The sequence below is a fragment of the Bubalus kerabau genome, chromosome 7, assembly GCF_029407905.1.
Source record: "Bubalus kerabau isolate K-KA32 ecotype Philippines breed swamp buffalo chromosome 7, PCC_UOA_SB_1v2, whole genome shotgun sequence".
In the NCBI taxonomy this organism is placed as follows: domain Eukaryota; kingdom Metazoa; phylum Chordata; class Mammalia; order Artiodactyla; family Bovidae; genus Bubalus; species Bubalus kerabau.
Genome location: NC_073630.1, coordinates 24,012,486 through 24,025,147, shown reverse-complemented (window position 1 = coordinate 24,025,147; position 12,662 = coordinate 24,012,486). Strand labels below are relative to the sequence as shown.

The following is a 12,662-nucleotide window of genomic DNA, read 5'->3' as shown; positions in this document are numbered from 1 at the left end:
GAGATAAAAATGGAACTTTAAAAGTAACCCTGATTTATTCAAAAGATGGTAGGAAAAAGAGAATAAAGAACAGATGGCACAAATGGATAACAATTAACCGAGACAATAGGCTTAAGCCCAACCATATCAAAAATTACATTAAATAGAAATAGACTAGAGTCAACCACACAAAAACAGAGATTGACTGTTGGACACAAAAGCAAGACTCAGGTATAAGTTTGCATACCAATTACAGCAGCATGATTTACAACAGCTAGGACATGGAAGCAACTTAGATGTCCACCAGCAGATGAATAAAGTTGTAGTACATATATACCAGAGTGGAATATTACTCAGCCATAAAAAGAATGCAATTGAGTCAGTTCTAGTGAGGTGGACAAACCTAGAGCCTGTTATACACAGTGAAGAAAGTCAGAAAGAGAAAAACAAATTTCGTATACTGACACATATATATGGAATCTAGAAAAATGGTGCTGATGAACCTAGGTGCTGGACAGAAGTAGAGATGCAGACATCGAGAACAGCCTTTGGATACAGTGGGGGAAGGGGGTGGTGGGATGACTTGAGAGCAGCACTAACATATATACACCACCATGTGTGAAACAGACAGCTAACGGGAAGCTGTTGTATAGGCACAGGGAGCTCAACCTGGCGCTCTGTGACAACCTAGAGGGGTGCGCTGGAGTGAGGGGGGGGAGAGGTTCAGGACGGAGGAGGCATATATGTACTTCTGGCTGATTCATGTGGTTGTATGGCAAAAGCCAACACAATATTGTAAAGCAATTATCCTCCAATTTAAAAAAATTAAAAAGAATTACACTTCAATATTAAAGACTGAGTTTAAAAGTACAAAGATGGAAAGTTATGCCAGTTATACCATGGAAATACTAAATGCAAGAAAGCTGGTTGTATTAAAATATCATATACAGTAGACTTCAAGAGAAGAATGACTACCAGGGACAGAGAGGAACGTTTCATAAAATGAAGAGTCAGATCATCATGGAGAAATAATATTGTAAGGCATATGTACATATTCACAGAGCTTCAAGATACATGAAGTAAAAAGTGGCAGAACTAAAAGAAGAAGTGGAAATATCTACAATTATAGTTAAGATTTTTAACACTCTTCTCTCCATAATTGATAAAAGCAAATCAAGAGGACATCAGTAATTTTCGTAGAAAATTTAGGAACACCACCTTGAGCTGAATTAACCTAAATGCACATACAGTAGAGAACATTCAGTGAATGACTGCAGAATACACATTCAAGTGCACATGGAACAGTCACCAAGAGAGACTATATGTTGGATCATAAAACAAGTCTCGATAAATTTCAAAGAAGTAAAAGCACACAAAATATATTATTCAAACACAATGAAATTAAGTTAAAAACTAAGAACAGAAAGATATCTAGAAAATCCTCAAACATATATAATTAACTCAAGATGTTAAATTGGAGGTGTGCCTTAGAATCAATAAGCATAGTAAATACAACCTCATTACCCTGTATGAAAGAAGCATCTAAAGTCTCACTGTATCTTGTCCACTGCAATCATGGGGGACAAGGATTTTCTGAGAGAAATGATTAGAATGAATTCCAACGCTTTCTGTAAGAAACAAATCTTTGCCTCTGGTGTTTTCTTAATCATAAATGACTGAAATGTATAGGATCAAAAATGTTTTGGACATTTCTGAATATTATAATTAAATGCCAGGTATATCAAATGGCTGGAGGAGGGCATGGCAACCCACTCCAGTATTCTTGCCTGGAGAATCCCCATAGACAGAGGAGCCTGGTGGGCTACTGTCCATGGGGTCGCAAAAGTGTCAGACACGACTGAGTGACTAAGCACATATCAAATGGCAGATTCCATTCCAAGTAACATTTCTTATTGTTTGCACTACAGCAGGATAAAATCTGGTGAAAATAAATTTGGGTAGCTAGAGAAGTTCTCTAAAAATTATCATAAATTATCTAAAACCTTTCATGTTATAACTGAAGTCACTCATGAAATATTGCTGCCTTCCATTTCCACATTAAAACCAACTGAATGTACTTATTCCAAGTTTAAGGTCTTTCACACAAGTGGCATAAATAAGGGATTTGACTTACTGGACTTTGCTCTGCACTTCTTGCTTCCACATTTCAATTTCTACAGATTTCTTCCTCCCTGAAACTAAAGTATGATGGGGGTGGAGGATGCATGTCTGTACAGAGCACAGAGGCTTCTTAGGACAGTGAAATATATACTCTTGTATGATCCCATGACGATGGACACTTGTAATTATACACCTGTCCAAACCCACAGAATGCACACAGCGAGAATGAACCATAATGTAAACTTTGGACTTTGGGTGATTATGATATGTTAATGTTTGTTCATCAATTGCAACAAATACACTGCTGTGGTAGGAAATGCTGATTATGGGGGAAGCTATGCATGTGTGGGACAGGCAGTATATGGTAAATCCCTGTTTTTCCCCTCAATTTTGCTGTAAACCTTAAACTGCTCTAAAAAACTAAAATTATAATAAAAATAGAGTATGACCAAATTTTAATTTCATGTATGGCCTCTGTCTTGAGTACTATTACGGAGTATTTATATTTGCAAATGGAGGAGGAGGAGACTTCACGGATTACGATTACAGATTAATATTGTTTTTTAAATTTTGGGGGCCATGCTGTGTGGCATGTGGGATCTTAGTTCCACAATTAGGGAGACAAGGGATCAAACCTGTGCCCTCCTGCAGTGGAAGCATGGAGCCCTACCCACTGGGCCGCCAGGGAATGCCTAAGACATTAAAAATAGTCTTTTGATCAAATTTAGAGAAACTGATCACATTTTCTTAAACCTGATAACTTTAGTTTGGATTTTCATTTTTTTCCTAATTCTCCAGTATCAATAAAAATATGTCCTATATTTTACGAGAAAAGGATTCATCATGTGAACCAGCGATACTTGCTTCTTTGCCTGTGGTGACAACTGCCCTAGAGGGAGGAAACGGTTTCCTCAAAGAAAAAGTCATAACCACCTTCCAATACATACATATAATGACTTGCAGGCACCAACATCAGGCCGTATACGCGGACTGTTCACGTCCAGGGTCTTGATAAGAAGGTCTTTTCACAATGATCACTCCCGTAGATAAACCCTTCAACATATGCAGATGTCAGTATATAAAGTTAGCAGAGGGGGAAAAGGTTAACCACCCTCTCTTCTATGTCTGAAAAGATCAGATGCAAATCTTTCTTTCTCTCATGTCTCTTTGTCAGTGATCTTGAATACACGGCAATAAACAAAATATTTACTCAAACTCATAAATGACAAATTAGTGTGAAAATGTGATTTGCTTTATGTTTTTATTTATATATTTTGTTTAGTGAGGACAATCTGAAATGAACTGCCTTTAGGGCTTTTAACCATAGGAGAACTCAACTTTTGTGAATTTCATTGTTAGCACCTGGAATTAATGAAATCATTCAGTCAACTCTCAATTGTATGTGGATGAATGAGTCATGGAATCAACATATATGTAATCCAACAGTCATTAGTGGAACCTTTTAAGAATCTTGACTAAGAAGGAGCAGAAAGGGGGCTTTTGGTATGCTGGTAATGTTCTATTTAACATTAAATGGGTTCACTTTGAGATAATTCATTAAATCCATACCTTTGTGATTTGGGCAGTTTCTTAGTTATGTGATTTTCCCATTTTTAAAAAGCTATTATAAAACAATTTTTTTTAATGAAAACATTACATGATCTAATAAGCTCCATGAAGTCATGTATTTGTCTTGTTCAACATTACATTCCCAGTGTACCTGGCACATAGGAAGGACTCAACATATATTCAAAAGAATTAATGGTTAAAAAGAAATTCTACAACACACAAGTGAAAGAGCTGATATAAAAAGCAAAGGTTCTTTTTCAGAGTGATTAACTTTTCAACGCTCTTAACTTCCTCTTTTTGGTTTTCCTGGGTGTTCTTTTCATATCTCCAAAACCATGCTTATATTTTTTTCTTAGTTGATCAAGTTCAGACATTGTGTTCTTGCTATGAAAGATGAGGACTCAGCTCATACCATTGCCACTTTCCTATCTTCTTCCTCCAAATACAGCTATAATTATTGAGACCTTGAACCAATCCAGAATCAAAATACTGAAGTTTACATTCAATTTCTGTGTCATGTTTGCCTTCAATTCCTTTGGTGATAGGAGCATTGAGTAAAGAATAATTAACAACAAAGAGATGCAACTCCAGAACACCTGAATGTCAGGAAGAAGCTGGACTGGGACCATAAATGATAACTCAGAATACAAAAATAGAGAGCTCCTCATATTATCCTCATATGATAATCAAGAACTGTCTTCATACCTTCTCACATGCATCTTCCTTAAGTTGACCTATCTCAATAAAGCAAGAAAATTGGAAATCTTTCAACAGTACTATTACAAAGGAAAAAATAATTTGAGGGAGATGCTTAATCTAACCCTTTTTTTTTTCTTTTGGAGAGAGAAAATGAAGCCCAGAGAAATTAATTTGCCCCAAGTCACACAGCTTGTCAATAGCAGTCTACCAATATTTGCTAGTTATTTACTTATTCAATCAGCAAACTTACCAGGTTGTGTGCAAATAAAAAGCAAGATGAAATCCCTACTGTCAAGATATCTTCTGTCTAGAAAGTATAGGAAGTCAAGAGTCCATGGACTGGGAGCACAAAAGTCTTTATGGGGAGGTCAGGGAGAATGGATAGAGAAGGGACAGAGAAATGGTGATGTGTACATGATGCCTGAAGCCTGCGTAGTGAGTACAATGGCTAGGGAGGAAAGGGTACTCCTCACTCAGCGAGTGCATATCCAGAGGCAACCAAAATGAGAAAACATGGTGGACAGGAACTGAAAAGTGATCTGGATGACTTGAGAAACAGGATGGATGAGGAGTAGGGTTTTGAGGTGAGGGGTGCAGGAATCAGCTTGTGAAGACATTGGAGATTCATTTCAGAAATACAAAGATTGTGATATGATGAGATTCGCCCTTTAGAAAGCTGACTTTTATGCTGAAATGAAGGATGGACTAGAAGCAGGAGATTATGCATCAGGAGACAACGCAAAAACGAAAGCTAGAGATTCAGTGAGGAAGGGATGGATTCTGGAGATGAGAGGAGGCTGAATTGATAAAATTTGGTGATGTACTGGAAGAAATGAGTGAGTGTTCATGAAGAATGGGTTCCTAGATTTCTGGCATGGGAAACCTACTGAGTGGGCCATAGTGGGCCAACAACTGCATTCCCTAACGTGCTGGGAAAAGCAATTTGGTGGGTGGAAATGATGATAAATTTGATATTGGCATATTGATGGGGACATCCATGTAATGATACTTAAGTCCCTCAGCAATAAAATTATTTTCTGTGGCCTGCCTTGACTGAATGGACTCCTTCAGTTTAACACATACTTGGTAAGTATAGCACAACTGCCACTTGCTCCCCAACCCACCCCCATTATGAATCTATTTCAACTTGGACTAATTCCTATTGGACCATTATGGTCGACTTTGTAAGAGAAATTGGAAACTTTCCCTGCCCATCATAAAAAAGAACTTCAAGGTAAATGACTGATAAGGCAATGTTTCAAAACAGTCAGGAAATACTAATATGTTCCAAGCTGTGCTTATTCAGTTCAGTTCAGTTGTTCAGTCGTGTCCGACTCCTTGCGACCCCATGAATTGCAGCATGCCAGGCCTCCCTGTCCATCACCAACTCCCGGAGTTCACTCAAACTCATGTCTATCGAGTTGGTGATGCCATCAGCCATCTCATCCTCTGTCGTCCCTTTCTCCTCCTGCCCCCAATCCCTCCCAGCATCAGAGTTTTTTCCAATGAGTCAACTCTTCGCATGAGGTGGCCAAAGTACTGGAGTTTCAGCTTTAGCATCAGTCCTTCCAAAAAACACCCAGGACTGATCTCCTTTAGAATGGACTGGTTGGATCTCCTTGCAGTCCAAGGGACTCTCAAGAGTCTTCTCCAACACCACAGTTCAAAAGCATCAACTCTTCGGCGCTCAGCTTTCTTCACAGTCCAACTCTCACATCCATACATGACCACTGTGCTTGTTACATTTAGTTAAATGTCTAACATGGGAAACTGGGTAAACACATGGAGAAATCATAAAGGTGTTATATCAAATGATTGGTATGATATAGCACAGGAGCAAGGAAGTACAATTAACTGTTGTCAAAAACTATGCTTTTGATTTTAATGTCCCACATGTACTGAGGTCTGCTGAACACAACTGACTTCAGAATGTGGGAGAAATGACCATTGATTTCAATTAATCAAAAGGAGGATAAGCCACAGTGAAATATCTACAAAAAAGTTCTATTCAAGGACAACCTTTCGCTCCTTCCTTTCATTCTGACCTTCTTCTTCTTATCCATAATATATAGAATTTATCCTTTTCTCTGGAATTCTGATTCACTTTCTAGATTATTTTTATTTTTCACATTTAAGTAAAAAATAAAGTTCAAGATCTAATTTCATAGAGGATCCTCCCCAAAACTTTATCTATGCTTTCATTATCCTTTGTTTTGGCCAAATTTTTCAACATTAAATTTAACATCTATTAACTTCATGTTTTCTCCTCTCTACTTTAAATGTGCTCTATATAAACAGGCAATCATCTGCCTTCCATCCTTCCATATTGTCTTTAACTTTAAAAGTCACACAGGGGCTTATATTATATCAAGAGCATCACACCAGATGCTGTACATTTTTAGGGATTCTTTTCTTCTGACCTCAGGACCACACCTAGCCATTTAAAAGAAAAATACATTCTTTGTAAGTCTTAATGATCAAACACCAATAAACGGTTAACTTAGAAAATAAACCTACACCTAAGATAAGAACTAGCAGACAAAGTTCTTAAAACATCAATAAAACATGAGTCAAGGATTCAGGTTAAAACACTAAAAAAAAAGTCATTTTCTCCATTCCTAAAATTCTTGTCTTGGAAGACATATTTTCCAAGACAATTAAGCAATTTATTTTCACTGTTCAAATGAACTGCAGGCTTGAACCCAGAACCAATGAATAGATTAGGGAATCTGTCATCACTTTTAATTTTTATTCTTTCAAGTTTAATATCATTAGAATTGATTTCTGGAGATAAAAATGAAGGATACATTTGCCCTGACACTGAAATATAGTTTGATGTGTTTAGTAAAACTACACAATAAATAGTAATAATAAAAATGATCATTTTGTAAAATAATTATTTTGACAAAGTTCATTTTAGCAATCAATTATTTCCTTGATGTTAATTAAACTCTTACTATAGATGTATGCTTAACTTTATATAGGTTTTGTGTTTTTTTAGTTCAAGTTAGCAAAAAAAGAAAAATCTCATGTATAAGCACCAATGTAATGAATCTCATGTATCAAAAGGCTTAAATCTAAGAAAAACCCAACGTTTTATTTTCCAGGAGGAAATGTCTGAACTGTCCATATAATTTTTGACTCCTACAGAGAAGACTGTGACAACATTATAGCTCTGTGTTTTGTTTATGCCCAGAAGTTATGAAAAAAAAAACAATTCTGACTGATAGAGCTTTTGTAAAATTCTTTATGTCTTATTCTTTAAAAAGGAGAGGAAGATAACTATCTGAGAAAATAAAAATTCCAAGTTCCAACTAAAAAGAAATTATATCCAATCTATACTGGCAAATATCTAACACTTTGTACTTATTGGTACATAGAAAGCACTCAACAACTGTTTGTTGAATGAAAGAATCCCATAAGTTTTGCTGTTTTGTTTGCTTTTTTTAAAAAAAGGCAGCTGTTTTCTGCAAAGAACAAAAAGTATACTACTTTATCTTGCTTTCTGGGAAGAAGTAAAAAACTAGTTCTTTATACCTAAATACCATATTCATATTCAAAGAGCATCTGAAATTCACTAGAACAATAATTTATTAAAAAGTACCCCGTATGGGTCAGAATAAAAGCTGGTTGTAAGATTTTTGGCCTAATGATGAGATGTAAATGAAAAGTAAAAAGCCAATTTGTAATGGGGAATTAAACCATCTGTTTCATTATTCTAATATCAAATAGGCAAGAAATTAATGCGGCTGAAACTTGTACTACTGATAATTAAATCAATCAGTTACTATAAAAAAAATACAAGAGAATAATAAAAAACTAATTTATTTTAAAAATTTAAAATACAATGTTAAAATTTTTAAATACAATGATGTTTTTTAAGATTAATATTATAAATGTAACAAATATTTTCACCCATAATCTACAATCTTGAAGAGTCTATACTCTTTAACAAATCATACTGTGTATCACTGTTGTGTAAAACTGCTTAGGTTTAATTTTAGTCAAGCAATAAGATTTCACTTCACAACTTATTTTCTAAGCTGTTAATTGATGTTCAAGAGTAGGTCTACTAACTTCTCCTGAAAATATGAAAGCATATTAATTTTCATTCAGGAGCCCTCTCTAAAACAACAGACACCAAAGGTATGAAACAATGTCATCATTGTGAAAAGAATGTTACTTTTTTTTAATCTAACAAAGAGGCACTGGATACTAATTAATGAAATATTGCCAAGATAAGTGTCTTGGTACCATTATCTTAACTACTAACTCCACTAGATTATCTGGTTGAGAATATTAATCTTTTTTGATTTAAAAGGAAAAAACAAAAATCATGCTCAAGGAACTAAACTGACTTGCTAAACTATGTCACAAGTCCCGATTTTCCTCTCTGAACATGAATGAATGCCTCTATCTTAAAAACTCTCAGTCTCCTAAGCAGTGACAGGGTCAACTAGGTATGTTTCTGATGACTTATTTGCTCACCTCTAAGACCACTCTAGGGGAATTTAGTATTTATGGGAGATACAAGACAGCAAATGAGAAGTCATTCCCAGAATGCAGGGTAAACGGCTTCAATGTGGTTTTCTGGTCACCAAGAAGCAGCCGTCAATTAACTCTGATCAGACACAAATATAGATACAGCGGCACCACGTTTAAAATCGTCCCCCAGCCTGAAAATTCTGTTCTTTCCCTTCCTCCTTCTCTTCTTAAAACATAAATCATGCCACCTTTATATGATTTATAGTATAAACAGAAAACCAATCAGCTAAACAAAACAACCCCTCTACTGAAAGGGAAATAAAAATTTTGCATAGCCTTTGATTCTTAAGCATCCACTCCTGTTAATGTGGTTCCTAGTTAATAGTAGACTAGAAGAGTATAACCTGAATATTCCCTCTTACTGGTTAAACTACTCTGCATTTCCACATACATTTTCTACAGCAGTCATTTCTATGCTCAGAACAGCACTTCTACTAATAATATCTGAAAAAGATATTTTGACTACTTTATAAAAAATCTATACAGAAACTCAGACATCATTTTTTAAATGTATTGTTTCAAAATATCAACTACTGTTCTTACTTCTCCCAAGTTCAAACTAATTGAAGGTTATGAAGTAACCACTTCCCCCAGAAGCCAGAACTTTCACCTCTTCTGAACAGGGGAATACCTCTCATAAATTAGGTAAAAATAAGGGCTTGCTGATTGAATGATAGTCCAAGATTCCTGTAGCTGCCAATTCCTTATCGAGGCCTTCCATCTACCACAATGAGCAATCCCTGAAAGTTAAGTTAAGGTAGTAACTTTCTCCATCAGTTATCTGGAAGTCTGAAAGTAGTTGTAAAAACAAGCTCCATAGATACCAGTTTCTCAACTAGTGTCAATTTGTTCCAAGGAACATAACAAGAGAAATATGAGGACCGTGATCACTAAATCTGAAGTTCTGCCTATTTCAGACCAACTGAGCTTTCATTAAGGGCAACTCAGTCATTACAGATGATCTTGTTTAAGAGGTAGAAGAAGGAAGTGCAAAGATCAAAGGAGTGCTTACAAAGGGGAACAACTATTTTTGTACCTATACTCCAGTATTTACTAACGAATTTGAAAAACAGGGGCATTTATTCAGCCCGTGTAAATGCCAGCTGCAGGACATAAGATAAAACTGAAAGTTTAAAACAAAGATAACAGATTTTCAAATGCCACCAACCCCTAATTGGATTAGGGCATTTTCCTGAAAAAGTCTTTCAAAGTTAGAAGTGGTTTTCTGTTCACAGCAAGCAGTATTTCACTGCCAGCATTAAATCTACACATAATGAGTCTTTCTTTGTGTTCTCATTTGCCCAGTAGGCCGTGGCTTAGGAAGACATTTTATCTAAATAAGCTCCAGAGGGCTTTGAGGAGTTGCAGGTATGTCAATATGGATAAGTAAATTCAGGAGATCTCTGTTTGCTTTATATGTTCTTCTCACTGTAGCAATTTAATCACATTATAAATCAATCTCTCTTTATTTCCTATCTTCTGAAGTTCATAAGCTCAAAAAATGCTTTGCTTTAAGTTATTTATATGATTTCTTTAGCACATCAAACAGTAAAAGGATTCATCTCTAGAAAGCACAGTGTTAAAATCAGGAAAACAACATGCTTCAGCTGAGGGCTTTATTTTAATCAGATCCCCTTTTAAAAGTTCTAGCAAACACAAATGCAATTTAAACTACTCAGGAATATTCAACTGAGGTATTTTGCCAGAAAAATAAGCACTGAATACCTCAATCCTAAACTTCAGTGTTTACCAAAGATCACTATTTTGTAGAGGAGCCATTTCTATGCCAGTTATTAAATGTTTTAGTAATACCATAGTCATTCTCCCAGATTACAGGCTTTATAACAAAATCCTTAAGTTAAATATAGTTATTTAGTTAGCTGCAATGCTGAAAAACCCTACTAAACAAAGTTCACTAAAAGATCTTAAATCTTGATAATCAACACGGTCAACCAACCAACCAATCATCCTACAAACAACTCTAATTTACTACGGTAAATTAATGAGAAATTTTACCTAGCATTGATTCTCATACAACACTCCCGGTAATTTCATTACTGTTCAACCTATAGACTAAAAGAACACAATCTGAACATTTACTCTATTGGTTAAAATACTCTGCATTTCCAGATACACGGTCTACTGCAGTCATCTGTATGCTCAGAACAGCATGTCTACCGACAAGTTCTGAATATGAGAAAGATAATGTTTTGACTTCTTTATCAAAAATGTATACGAAAACGCAGCTATTTTTAAAATGCATTATTTTAAAATGTCACAATAGCTTTGTTTATATCATTTTTGTTTTAGAAGTCATGCACAACACATGGTCCAAGTATTTTACATAATCAGACTGTCTCAAAAGTGTCCTAAGTGGGTATTTCGCTTTCAAATGCCAGTCCCTGTAGGATCAGTACCAGGCCCTCCTTATTTTTTGAAAGGTACACACAGGTCCTGGTTGGGGGTGGGGTGGTGTGTGAGAGAGTGTGAGTGAACTGGGGGCTTCTTTCGGAAGTAGGAGTTCAGGAATAAGGTTGTCCGATCAATCTGGGGGAGCCGGGGAGGGCTTTCCCAGCTGAAAGGACTGACATGCACTTCTGCTTTCATTTCATGAAACGCCCTTAGGTGAAATCTGGTTCGGCACTGCACCAACCACCTTCCCCCTCTCTCCTCCGCGCCCAAGCGCACCCCAATCCTCAAGCCACCCACCGGCAGGGAGTGAGGGTGGGTATAAAAAAAAGTTTCCCCGAGTTCCCCTCCGCTTCCCGTTCCCACCCGGCGGAGGGACAGAGGAGAAGGAACTGCCCGGGCGAGCAGCCGCGGCCCTCCGGCCGACCGGCCCGTGCTCAGTCCGGATGTGCCTGGCCCCCGGCCCGCCGAGCCCATGCGCCTCTCCACCACTGTCAACCTTCCCCTACGGTCTAGCCGGACGGTTAGCGCAGGAATGAGGAAGTCCGAGCGGGGCTGGAGGGTGCGGGGCGGGCGGGTGGCGGGAGCCGGGCCGGCGCGGCCCCCACTTGCCCGAGTTTGGCTTACCCTGCTGGCAGGTCCGCGCTCGGCCTCCCTGCGCCTGTGGCTCCCGCTCCGGGGCGGCGCGGGCCTGGGGGACGGGGAAGGGAGAGGCAGCGGCCGGCCGGAGCCGGAGCGGGTCCGGGTGCGGGATGGGCCGGCTTGGGTCCGGGCCGGCAGGCAGGCGCGCGGTCTCGCCGGGCCAGTCAGCGCCGCGCCATGTCCGCAGCGCGGGAGGAGGGAACGCCGGGCGCGGGGTTGCGGGGCCGCGGCGTCGCCGCCTTCCCGGCCGCGGCTGCTCCGGCCTGGGCTACGCTGGGCTCTCGGGGCCGGGCCGGCGACTGGGCGCAGGCCGAGGGCGGCGGCGGCGGCGAGGCCCGACCGACGGGAAGGGCAGGGGAAGCTGTCAGCGCGTCGCCGGGCCGCTCCGGTGGCGAAACCTCCTCTTCCTGCCCCGGCTCGCTGGTGCACTTCTCTCTCTTTCTCTCTCGCTCACTCTCTCACTTCCTGGCTGGAAATTCCCACTGACGTCGAGAGAAGACAGACAGACGGACACACGCGCGCAAGGCGCGGGGGCGGGAGGTGGGGTCGCCGCCGGGGGTGGGGAAAGCCCGCACTCCTGTGGGGCCGTGAGACCCCGGCCCGGCCCCGCCTGCCGGCTCGGCGAGCGCCCCCTGAGCCGCTGTGGGGCGCAGGCGAGGGGCGCGCGCTCGGCGGGCGGGACGCTGGGGTCCCCCGCC

At 39.3% G+C, this 12,662-nt stretch overlaps 1 protein-coding gene across 2 annotated transcripts in view; it reads right to left on the bottom strand.

Annotated features, from left to right (window-relative positions):
• The window catches only part of NFKB1 (nuclear factor kappa B subunit 1), a 121,886-nt gene extending 109,471 nt beyond the window's left edge, over positions 1-12,415 (bottom strand). For both annotated transcript variants that reach the window (XM_055587817.1, XM_055587819.1), the window contains exon 1: positions 11,950-12,415. The gene's annotated coding sequence lies outside the window, so the exon portion shown is untranslated. The remainder of the gene's footprint in view (positions 1-11,949) is intronic.
• Between the last annotated feature and the right edge of the window lie 247 nt (positions 12,416-12,662).